We start from the raw sequence: 13,539 nt of genomic DNA on the forward strand, positions 1-13,539 counted from the left end.
AAATATAAAATTTAAAGCCCAACGAAACACAAAATGTCAAAATTGTGCAATGCGGTCTAGGCTTGCGCCCAGCCCATCATTGCCATGTGCCGTGTGGCCTACGAGGCCACGAGCTCGTCGCCCATGCCCCGCAAGCCATCGCACACACTGCCGCAGCCTTGCGTTGCTCGTGGCACGCTGCTTGTCGATGTGTTGCTTGTTGCTGCGCGCAAGGCAAGGCAACCTTGCCCCTTGCTTGCTCGTAGCTCGCAAGCCAAGGCTTGCCTGCCTTGCTCGCTCACTCGGCCAGCGCGCGCGGCATGCAGCTCGCTTGCTGCTGCCCGCGTTGCTGCGCCTAGGCTACGGGGAGGCAGCCCGCATGGCTACGACGAGCCACACGCACCGCACACCCCTTTTGTTCGTGCCTTTGGTTCGTGCTAACGAACCAACTAATTAAAAAAAATATCAATTTTACTAACATATTTTCATTTAGTTATTTTTCACAAAATTAACAATTTTTATTTTCGAAAATAACAACTTTACGATTTAATTAACTTTTACAACAATCTGATTTTGCAAAATTTATTAAATCTAGGATAACTATATTCAAATTTTAACGAACGAAAAATGTGAACGTTTTGATAATCGAATCTGAAACTTTAAATCGTTCTAAACATTTAAATTTCAGATTTTTACCAATTTGGTTTAAGTGTTGATTAAAATTAACGAATCTAATCAAAATTTTAATTTAATCCAATAATTTTTAAACACTTCCACTTTATATGAAATTATATTCCCTTTCCCAATTAACCAAATTTCCAGATCTAAATTATTTAAAAAATCAATTAGCGATCTAAAATTTATGAATTTTGGGAAAGGGAAATTAGAGTTTATACTTAACATTTATGGCCTAAAAGTTTACCATAATTTTAAAATATACCCAACAGAATTAGGTCAAAATTTGAATCAATTCCGAGTAGTTTAGGTCGACCAATTAATTGAAAAACTTTTCGAATTTGTTAATTTTAATTGGTTAATTAACAAAAGCGCCCAAAAACTCATACTTTGAGGACTGTTTTTGCAATTATGTTCTCATGAGTTGATCTTAGAAAATCGTTTTCAAACAGATTAGGGTCAGAAAAACCGAAATTTCGAAAGTTTTTGAGTACAGAACTTATTATACGATTCATCCAATAATCCATAATAATTCGAAAAATTCAACAAAACATCTAAAACTTTCGACAGCATACAAAAACAAATAATCATGCTAAAAAACGCTTTGAATACATAAGGCTCATGATACCACTGTAGGGGAATACAGTTAAATACATATAACATGTGCGGAAGATCCCCAAAGCCAGGAAACATGTATAAAGCACAGATTAAGCATACTTACATTCGAAGCTTGTTTTCACGAGTTTAGTATCAACGAACACGAACAAAGAACTCCAATTGTCGTTCCTCTATTTGGTTCACCGATACTTTCATATCCGTCCTTATAATAATAGCTTAGACAATATTCAAGAGTTTTGTGCTTTTTGAGAAGAACACATCCGTGGAGCCTAAGAGAGAATTAGGGTTTCTCTCTCTTCCTTAGGGTTTGATGTGTAACTGAATTGTGTGTTTTGGAAAAGTGTACTGAGGTTATTAGAATAACCTAGTAGTCATAATAAGCAAGCCAACCAAGTTGGTCGGCCAAGCCCACACGCGAAGCAAGCAGCAAGCGCGCACTGCTGGGCTGTGGGCCGCGTGCCGCTGCTGCTCCCCTCTCCTTTGATCCATGCGCGCTACTATTTTTTGGTCATTTCGATTAGTCCAAGGTTTGATTACTTATTTTTCGTACAAAAAAACTTTTTGAATTCCCGGTAGAAAGAGATTGTGCTAGTGAAAAGGCTTTTAACGCCGCCCAATATCCCTTTTTGTCCAAATATTTTTACGAATACGTTTTTTGTAAATCGAAGTACGCTTTTTTGGAACTGCCATTTAAATTTGAATTGATTATTTAGTGTTATAGTTGGATGTGAAAGACATCTATTGTTAAAACTAATTTGTGTTTTCTATTCATTATCTATGTATTTCGATTTTAGGCGGTACCTTTTAATATTAAGTTAAAAAAAAATTCGTATGAAATTTAGTAAGATTAATAAAAATAAATAATAAATACAAATTTCGAGTTATATCTAGGGATGACAACGGGTAGGATCTGGACCGGATCCTCTAGGATCCAGATCCAGATCCGTTTTTTAGGCAAGGATCCAGATCCTACCCGGATCCGCTGGGTAATGAAATTGAAGATCCAGATCCGACGGATCCTATGGATCCGGGTCCAAAACGGATCCAAAACGGATCCTAACTTAATTTTTCATCAGACAACCCTAATTTTCATTTTAACCTTAAAACATAGTTTAATTAAACTTCAATAACAACGCTATTTGTCCATACAAGTATTCACTAAAATCAAATTTAACAAATCCAACATAAATAATATTAAAAGTTCAACAAACTTCAATAATGCTACAATTCTTAAGTCTTTATTTTTATATTTTAATTTTAATTTGTATAAAAACAGGTAAACGGATCCGGATCCGAGTAATGACTTAGGACCCGATCCAGATCCGTTTTTAAATCCAAGGATTCAGATCCTACCCGGATCCGTCGGGTCCAAAAATTGAGGATTTAGATCCGCTGAAAACGGATCTGGATCCACGGATCCGGGTCGGGTCCATTACCCACTGCCATCCCTAGTTATATCTGCGCCCATGGGCCTTGCGCTTGTGCGCTCCGGCTCGTGGGTTGCTTTCGTGTTGCGATTAAATTATCCTTCGACAATTTATTTATCGTTTCGTACTTGACGATCCAATGTCGTACGATACAATTATTCGTCTCGCCTATCTTACGAATATACGCAATACGATATACGTTTTCTCGATCCAATGTTAAATCGTATAATTATGTTTTTCGAACTAATTTCCCGAAAAGATATTAAATGAATTTGCGATTCATTTAATCCGGTGATCTGTTACATGCCAATAGTGGGACCTAATAGGTTCAGTCTAGAGTAAGTTGTGAGCCTAATATAGATTAGAACTCACTGATCGGAAGCATTTCTCCAACTAGCTGTTCCGATCACTTGATCTCACTAAATTAATTATTCGTAATTAATCTGAACCTTGGTATTGGACTAATGCACCTTGGGTGAAGGACATATTTCCTTCAGGTTTACCATTGCCTGAGGAGGAGCTGGAGGAGGAGAACTTTGAGGACTTCACTACGACTTTGGATAAGGATTTGGAGTCCACCTCACCGCCACGTCGTTCATCACATGGGTCGGAGGGTTTCCCGACACCACAACATTATGATAAGGACGTGGAGGATGTGGATGGGGAGGAGGATGTGGATGGTGAGATTGATGTGGTTTTGGAGGATCATGTGGACACGGAGTAGGAGAAGAGTGACGGTGATAGGGAAACGCATGTTATCCCACCTCCCGTCGTGCAACACAAATGTGACGCTCCTGTTACTATTCAGGGACTTGGAGGGAAGTTTATTCGTAGCTCTGAGGGTAGTACGAGTACCACTTGGTTAGTTACTGGCCCGATGGGTGGAGGTCCTTCAGACGGTAGCGTTATTCCTAGCTACCCTGGACGGTATACATGGCGGTAATGTTGAAGCTTTTCAATCTATCCAACAAGCGTTGATCGAATCTCACCATATCGTTCTTGATCACCCAAGAAAAACTCTGCGACACATCGGAATCCGCAGTTCCCGTCGGGGATTACATTACTGTATTCCCTAACATACTGCAATATGAATTGCGGTAACCACTCTTTGAAACCAGGCGGGATTAGATCAATGCTCATGTAACTTTCTAATGAAAAATAAAATATAACCAACATTAACTATTTAATATATAACAGACATTAACATATATATAAAAAAATTATAAATTACCTAATAAAGACCTCGTTTGTTGGGTTCTCGTTGACGACGACCCTTGATCACAACTCCGACCAGGACCCATGTTACGCACATGTTCGATGAAACTGAGATTCCTTGTAGTGGAGTTTCTTTGTTTCCGTGGTCTCCCTCTCCTTTCCGGTTCCTCAAAACCCGCATTCTCGGGATGCAACTCATCGTGAAAGATTCTCGAAATATCTCGAACAACTGCAATATCTCGAACTAACACGTCATTGACAAGGCATCGGAATAGCTCAGCAACTTGTGTGGACTCCTCCACAAACTCAGGAATGTCCGCCCCATCTCCGATTTCCAAGGTCCTCCAAAATCGATGGACAAGGTCAATATACAACCCAACTCCACCTTGGATCGCCATATATATATGTTGCAAGCACATGGGAGTCCATGAGTGGACATTTTAGCACAACCACACCTCTCAAATTATAAAAACTTCGGTGCTTAACTGTAGCATCCTCGTATGTTCTTCCAAAATAAGGTCCAAAGCATGATGGGACACACCACCAACAAGGTGTTGGTATAGAGAACTCTTGAATAACGCACCATGTCGTCGTCTTGAACTCTCTAATCCATTTTTAATCTCTGTAACTTGATTATTGATTGAAGCATGTAATTTTCTAAAAACAGTGTCCAATGACCCTTGCGAACTGCCAAGCCAACTCTTTACGATAAAGTGTTGACTCTCGACCCTACAAGTTGTTATGTTGCAAAAGTGAAGGACCTCATTCGTCCAAGCTAGAACAAAACTTCTGCCTATGATTAGTAAGCCCTGTGTTGTGCATATAATCGATAACGCTCTTCCATCTTGCATAATGATCTTCCATGCTTGCAACTGCACGATCATATTCTGCCTCAGTTGACGCCTACACGATTCTTTTCCATACTCCATTCTTGAACTCTTGACAAACATCCTTGTTCTTGTTTTACAAAAATAATATGTGGGCTTCCATGTCGTTGTTGATATGCCAAGTACATAGCAAATGTCTGGAATTTGGGAAAACCTCGGCTACCGGTCTCATAAGACCACCCTCTTTGTCCGTCAATATTGCCAAGGGAATGACAACCTCCCCGAGGAACAGCTTCAACTTCTGTAACACCCAACGGTACGTAGCTCGCTGCAGTCTCGTCTTTCATAATGCCTAGGCGACCAGTAAATTCTAATTTGTCGGTGTCACACCAAAAATCTCCAAGAAAAGAAATCCATATATGTTTGTCTTGTACGTCGAATCCAAACCAATAACCAGTGGATATGTGCGTAACACCTCCATCATTGCAGGGTGAGCTAAGAATGCGCGGGTAATGACTTTACTCATACTTTCACTACATGAGACCTAGTTTATCTAGTTGTGCTCTCTCGCTAGATGCATCATATGCTCAGTTACGTTTCTTCCTTTTTAACCTTCTCGTCTCATATTTTCTTTGAAGTTATAAATGTGCCTCGTGTTGGGATGTTCATCTGAATACTTGTTTTTAATGGCCGCCATAATATTTTTTGGCTTAGCTTGTGCATCGTTCATCTCCCGAACAACTTTCTTTGCACCCTGACTAAGACCGCTAACACCACGGTGACCCTCGGGATATACAATCAATGTGTGGTTATGTGTGCCACGATCATGAAGCAACTCAATAACCCAATTATTTTCTTCTACTCGTTGTTGTTCACACTTAATCATAAACCGACAATCACATGTAGGGTAATACAGTTTAACATAATAACATGTGCGGAACAATCCCCAAAGCCAGGAAACATGTATAAAGCACAGATTAAGCAAACTTACATTCGAAGCGTGTTTTCCACAATAATATGTCAACGAAAACGAACAAAGAACTCCACTTGTCGTTCCTCTACTTGGTTCACCGACACGTTCAGATCCGTCTTGATTATCGTATCTTAGACAATCGATCAAGATACTTTGCTTTTGGGAAGAACTCACTTTGGAGGCACAAAGAGAATTAGGGTTCTCTGTGTCTAGGGTTTGAGTAATATGAATTATGTGTTGGAATAATACAATTGACCTATTGTATTAATGATGTAACCGGCCAAGAACCAAAGGCCTTGATCGGCCACATCACGTAAGCACACGGACCGCACAGCCCCGCCCAGCGACACACACTGCAGGCCGAAGCCCACAACGCGCGCACGCCGAGCAGTTGCGCCGTGAGCCTGCTCGCTCGTCGTTGCGTTGCTTGTTGTGCGTGCTGTTGTGTGCTCGCCCAATGGGCTGGCCTTGCTCGCCTTTGCTCGCGAGTCTTGCTGGCTCGTTGGGCCTTGCACGCTTACGTGCTTGGCTCGACGGGCCGGCAACTCCGATGCCCTTCGTATTCGCGATTAAATATATTTCCGATATATTATTTATCGTTTCGTATTCGACGAATCACCGTCGTACGATACGATTGATTCGTGTCGCCCAGCTTACGAATATTCGCGATACGATATACGATTTTGAAGAAGGTCGTATCGTATAATACGTTTCCAACTAATTCCCGAAAAGCTATTAAATGAATTTCCGATTCATTTAATCCGCTGATCTGTTACGTGTCATTGGTGTAACCTTGTAGGTTCAGTCAAGAGTAAGCTGTGCGTTCAATATCCATTAGAGCTCACTGATCGGAAGCATTGCCCCAGCTAGCTGTTTTGATCACTTGATCCCACTGAATTAATTGTTAGCAATTAATCTGAACCTTGGTATTAGACTTAATGCACCTTGGGTGAAGGAAATATTTCCTTCAATCTCCCACTTGTCATTCAGAGAAGTGTGCATCCACATTCCTTTGTCACTTAGTGTTACTTACTGAATATAAGGTAAGATCCAAGCCATCCTTATTAGGTCCAGAAGTGTTTCTCGGATTACAGAGCTCAACTGTTAAACTTTTGCAGAAGGTTAAGCCTTAACCATTCTGAGCACGGCCATGCATTTTACAGTATCTAACTCTCCGAGAGGCCTTGTTACACAACAACACCATATCCTATCAAAGATAGGAGGACAATCCATTCTTGCAATCTATGAACAGTCACTTTGATTCATAGTACGCCCAATAACTGCTTTTATAGCCTCCTTTTACGGTGCGACGTTTAGCTAGTATCAAAGCGAACTAATTCTCAAACGAGCAAACATAATCACTCATATTCTGAGGAACGGTTTCTAATCACCATTAATGAGAACTACCTATGACATGAATTTAATCTCTTAAAGTGTTCTCATGGTCAATTCGATGCAAGATCCAATAAGTATCTATGCAAAAGATTCTGACATCCAGTCACTCTAGTTCAAGAAACAGAACTAAGTAATCTACTTGCAATCTAATCTTCATTAGTCATTGTTCGTCCACCTTTCAATGACCTGGATTAGGGATCCTTTGTGACTTCAATATTCAAGTTCACTTATGGGTGTTTCTTTGTCGAAGAATCCATCTTGACATCCCATTTGAATGATTTGAATCACATGGACTTTATCATTTAATTCTAAACCACAATTAAATGAATATGAAATAAATAAATTTCATAAATATGAAATGGTTAAACCAATTGTTTTAAACATAGATCTAACAGATGTTCTAAAACAATACTTAGAAAATAAAAGCCATTCTCCAACATGCTTGATTCCCATGGTTGCTACATGTGTGTTGTGCTTCACTTGTGGCAACGGTTTAGTCAATGGATCCGCGACGTTGTCGTCAGTTCTAACCTTGCAAATCTCGGTTTCCTTTCTTTCAACGATCTCTCGAAGTATATGAAATCGCCGCAGTACGTGCTTGGACTTCTGGTGGCTCCTAGGCTCCTTTGCCTGGGCAATGGCTCCGCTATTGTTGCAATACAAAGCCACTGGTCCTTTAATGGAGGGGACAACACCAAGTTCTTCGATGAACTTCCAAATCCAAACAGCTTCCTTTGCTGCTTCTGAGGCAGCAATGTACTCGGCTTCAGTTGTAGAATCGGCAATAGTGCTTTGCTTAGCACTTTTCCAGCTTACTTCTCCGCCGTTGAGGCAGAACACAAACCCAGGCTGTGATCTGAAATCATCTCTGTCGGTTTAAAAGCTTGCGTCCGTATAGCCCTTAACAATCAACTCATCTGTACCACCATAAACCAGAAACTGATCCTTAGTCCTTTTCAGGTACTTTAGGATGTTCTTGGCAGCAGTCCAATGCGCCTCACCTGGTTCTGACTGGTACCTGCTCGTTGCACTGAGTGTGAACGAAACATCCGGCCTTGTACAAATCATAGCATACATGATGGATCCAATAGCCGAAGCGTATGGAATTCCACTCATCTTTCTACGCTCATCAGATGTATTGGGACAATGATTCTTTCTTAAATATATGCCATGTGACATGGGTAGATGGCCTCTTTTGGCTTCCATCATATTGAACCTAGCTAGCACTTTGTCAATGTAAGTGCTTTGGCTTAGTCCAATCATCCTCTTAGATCTATCCCTATAGATCTTGATGCCCAATATGTACTGTGCCTCTCCTAAGTCCTTCATTGAGATACATTTCCCGAGCCAAGTCTTTACAGACTCCAACATAGGCATGTCGTTTCCAATAAGCAGTATGTCGTCAACATACAAGACTAGGAATGCAATTTTACTCCCACTTACCTTCTTGTATACATAAGATTCGTCCTGATTCTCGATGAAGCCAAACTTATTGACTGCTTCATCAAATCGTTTATTCCAACTCCTTGATGCCTTCTTTAGTCCGTAGATGGACTTCTTAAGCTTGCATACCTTTCCTTGGTTCTTTTGATCGACAAAACCCTCCGGCTGTGTCATGAACACAGTCTCTTCAAGAACACCGTTCAAGAAGGAAGTTTTGACGTCCATTTGCCATATTTCATAGTCATGAAACGCGGCAATCGCAAGGATTATCCGAATAGACTTAAGCATCGCGACTGGATAAAAGGTTTCATCGTAGTCAACGCCGTGAACTTGCCTGTAACCTTTTGCTACCAATCTAGCCTTGTATATGTATATAATTCCATCTTTGTGTTTCTTCAATTTGAAGACCCATTTGCATCCGATAGGTGTGAACCCATCCGGCAAATCAACCAAATCCCAGACTTGATTTTCAGACATGGAGTCTATTTTTTATTGCATGGCCTCTAACCATTTAGTGGAGCTTGGGCTCGTCATAGCTTGCTTGTAAGTCATAGGTTCATCACTATCCAATATGAGAACGTCTAAGTTTTCAGTCAAGAGGACGCCTGTCCACCTACGAGGGGCAACAACGTTTTGAGGAACTACTCCCACTGGCTCTTCTAAAGACCTTGGAGGTTCATCAACCTGAACTGCTTCTAAAGAGTTCTGAGTTCGTTGTTCGTCTCGAATCTCTTCGAGGTCTATTATTCTCCCACTTGTCAATTTGGAAATATGATTTCTTTCCAAAAAGACACCGTCACGAGCAATGAAAACCTTGTTGTCTGACTTGTTGTAGAAATAATACCTTATAGTTTCTTTTGGATACCTGTGAGGGGGTCGAAAAAGCACGAGGCTAATGCATGACCTCGTCCCTCGTGGGCGTGACGTCGTCAGATCAAGTGTAGTTAGATTTCCTGTGAGTTTACACCCAATCGACTAGTAATATAGGAGTCGCCATTCAGTTTTTAACGACAATGAGAAAAACTGACCAAACCCGGTTATCGTGACATAAAGGGAGTGCAATTATGTTCGACCACGACGGCCATAGGTTCCCTTGTGATCCCTGGTGTGGGGATCGCTCAACGTACACCCGCAGGGCAGAGATTGAGAGTTCGGGGGACTGTAACTACCGAGAGGAGTACTCGCTCATCGATAACTCCAGAGGCAGGATATCCTTACTAGCTCAGCATAAATAATTTAAGGGACATGCGTTTAAACTATTAAACTATTCTGAATTGATTTTAGCAATATGCAACACATAATACTAAATCGATCGTGATTATCTTATTTAAATTGATTTAAGGTACCTAACATGATAATTCAATTGTCCAAGGTATTATCTTATTACGCGTGATAGATCAATCAAGTTAATAGTTTGACAGTTTTATAAAAGGGTGATGATAGCGATTAAATCATGTGAGGGACACATTACAACGCACCCTTGAGAGGTGCGTTACGGTTCTCAGAAAACTAACCACTTGGCTTTGCTATTTCTCCTTTTATTTAACGAATTACGGGTTTCTAAGCAGTGTTCCTGTATTTAGACTTAATTCATCAGCTACAAGAGACAGGATGCGTTCTGTTCGAATTTTGGGTCGATTGTGACAGAACGCCGGATCAATTTCGCAGCGTGAGGCTAGGCATAAGGCTAGAGTCAATACTCAGGTTATGGAATTGTGTGTTGTGTGTCTTTCACGTTGGTTTTTGATATATGCGTTTTATATAGAGTTTTTACCCCCGTCCCTTAGTACTTCTATGTATCAAACGTGCTCTTAGGAGCCGTTTCTAGTACTAATGTGTGTTATTGAGTGTGCCTTGAGTTTCAGGTTTGATTATGAGAAATTGGTCGTTTTAGACCCGTTTCATTGTTGATCAAGGCCACTATATGAGTCCGAGAAGTTCGGGACCTCCATCGTCGACTTTCGGGAGCCTTAGATGCTTATGGTTGAGCCCCGGGAGTTAGACTTGGTGATACGGGCGAAATACATTGAAGATTGCAAATCGCCCTGGAAGCTGAGGGCGAAATGCAACCATCGGGCGGAATTATAAGCAAGCCAAGTTCATCAACGCGCGCCCGATCGGGCGCAGCTCGCCCGATCCAGATCGGGCGGTCAATCTGGAGGCTTTGTGGAGATTTCGCAATCCGCCCGATCGGGCGGATTTTGGCCCGATCGGGCCGACTATCGAGTGATTCGCCCGATCGGGCGAAGCGTCGCCCGATCGGGCGACGCCAACCTCCAGCAGTTTTTCGCGTTTTTAATTCCGTTTTTAGGCCTTATTTTGGCAAAACTATATAAGCAAACTTGTTTTATTTTTGAGGGACATCTTATTTTCCAGCACTAGACCCTTAGTTTATTTTTCGAAGTTTTATTTCCTCTCTACATTAATTCAAACACTTAGTTCGATTTATATAAAAACACAAGCTTTCAACTTCCATTGTTGGAGAATTAGGTATTGCTTCTTACTTTAATTTATTCTATTGCTTTGATCATGTTTTCCATTATGTTAATCGCTTTGTTATTAGTTATCATGAGTGAGTAGTTTAATTTCTAGGGTTTAGGGGATCCATGAATGCATGATTGGGATTATATGTGGACTTGATTATTTGATTGATTGATTATAATTTCTATAGCTTATTATTATTGCTCGTCAATTCTGTTCGGCCGGACTATTTTGATTTGAGTTTGATTAACCTTAGATTATGCACCGAGAGGTATAAATCTGATGTTTTTGGTCTGTGGCTATTAGATAGGAATTATTTCTAGTACGTAGCGAGAGCCCGCTAGTTGTTCTATCCTAAGGAATTCATAAGATTCGAGAGATGCATGTTTTCCTAGTTATGATTGTTAATTAATTGTTATTGTCCGTTGTCCAATCCCGGTCTGCATTTATGGTGAACCGCTGCCCTAGATTCCCTTAATATTGTTATATTCCAGTTTGATTATTTGCCTTAGCTTAATATACAAACCAATCCAATTCTTTGTTACCAGTAGTCTAGATTAGTTAATTAATAGTAGAAAGAACATTGTTTCCCTGTGGATACGATCCCTGCTTCCCTTGCTATATTTGTAGTTGGTGAACGTTAGGTTTATCTTTGATAGGAGTGCGATTTAGCATGTCAAATTTTGGCGCTGTTGCCGGGGAAACGGTTTTATTTTCTGTTATTAATTGTTTTTCTGGATTATTGTTTGTCTCTTCTCAAGGGACTCCCGTTCCTTGAGACCGGATCTCACGACTGTTTTCTAGTTCTTGCTTGTTTATGCCCAGGACTGTCCATACCAGCGATCTGACTTCGTTTGATCCTGAACCTGAACGGACCTTTCGTAGACGGCGTAGATTCGTTGAACAGTTGAGAGACTATTCTACCTCTGAATCCGACTATCTGATTAGCAATCTATTCCATACAGATTCAGAGATGGGTGACCAAGCACCACCACCCCCACTTGTGCCAAGGCTTACAGACTATTCTAAACCAAGTCTGTCTATGCTTCCCAAGGCAATCATGCCTTCCATTGCGGTCGAGAATTTTAAGATTGAACCCCAGCTGATAAACATGATCGAGAGACACCAATTCGGTGGGGAAAAGGGTGAAGATCCCAATCTCCACATTCAGTCTTTCATTCAGTATTGTGCCACCATTAAGCAGAAGAATTTAACACCGGAGCAGACTATGGAGATACTCTTTCCATTTTCATTGAGTGGGAAGGCCAAGCTATGGATTAACAGTCTCAACCGCGCAGCTATGAAAATCAACGATTGGAATTCTTTGGCCCTTGCATTCTATGTTAAATATTTCCCACCTGAGAAGACAGCTCGTCTGAGGGGTCAGATATTAGGTATCTCTCAACAAGTAGATGAGAGTTTGTTCGAAGTTTGGGAGAGATTCAAGGACTTGCAAAGAGAGTGCCCACACCATGGTTTAGATGACTGGTTCCTGGTTCAGCAGTTTTACAATGGTCTGGGTAATGAGTCTAGGTGCCTTTTGGATTCAGCTGCCAGTGGAAGATTTATGCAACTGGAGGTGCCTAGAGCTTTGGAGGTGATTGAGGAGATGGCCATCCATAGTGCCCAATATGGGAATCCTAGAGGTTTTGCCGACCGAGGTGTTAAGCATGAGATGAATTCTATTGAACAGCTTACTGCTCAGCTAACTGCCCTACATCACAAGCTCGATAATATACAGATCGCATCTTCCCAATCCACCCAACATGCTAGTGTCGCTGCAATGAGTGCCCAATCTGCTAATGTCTGTGATAGTTGTGGGATGCAAGGCCATTATGCACAGGTATGCCGGAGCTCCATCGAACAATGCAATGCATTCCAGTCCTACAAGCAGAACAATTCGTATTCCAACTCATACAATGAGGGGTATAAAAAAAACCCCCTATTATCATATAGGAGTACTAATGTTCAGAACCCCCACCAGATTCAACACCCTCCACCACCACAACAACCCTACCAACCGCGGAGTAACTACAACTCGCAACCTAGTGGATCAACTGGCTTACCACCACAACCTCAACCCACACAACCCGATCCCATGCTTGTAGAGATGAGGAATATGATGTTGGAATTGCAGAGATCTCTAAGCGAAAAGGATGCCAAAATCGATGCCCTCACTGCTCATAACAAGATCATGGATAAACAGTTGGCACAAATGGCTACCGCTCTTGCAGAGAGACCCAAAGGTCAACTTCCTTCACAGCCTGTGACCAGAGAGTCTGTAAATGCTGTCACTCTGCGGAGTGGATATGAATATGATGGGCCACCTATGACTATAGAGGAAGAGGTTGAAGTATCTGTTAGTGGTGTTGTGCCAGGAGAAAGTGAGAAGGTGGTCAAGAATAAGGAAGCTGACACAGGGGTTGAGAAGAAAGTTGAGATACAAGTTCCACCTATCAAACTTCCCTTCCCTCATCGTCAGCTAAAGAACAAGCTAGACAAGCAG

The 13,539-nt window shown here is 41.4% G+C and overlaps 1 non-coding gene across 1 annotated transcript; it reads right to left on the reverse strand.

Annotated features, from left to right (window-relative positions):
* Window positions 1-12,405: 12,405 nt before the first annotated feature.
* LOC130460206 (small nucleolar RNA R71) lies at window positions 12,406-12,512 on the reverse strand. Its single transcript, XR_008920147.1, has one exon. It is a non-coding gene; the product is annotated as a small nucleolar RNA R71 (small nucleolar RNA).
* Between the last annotated feature and the right edge of the window lie 1,027 nt (window positions 12,513-13,539).

This window comes from Spinacia oleracea, chromosome 4 (assembly GCF_020520425.1).
Source record: "Spinacia oleracea cultivar Varoflay chromosome 4, BTI_SOV_V1, whole genome shotgun sequence".
Lineage (NCBI taxonomy): Eukaryota > Viridiplantae > Streptophyta > Magnoliopsida > Caryophyllales > Amaranthaceae > Spinacia > Spinacia oleracea.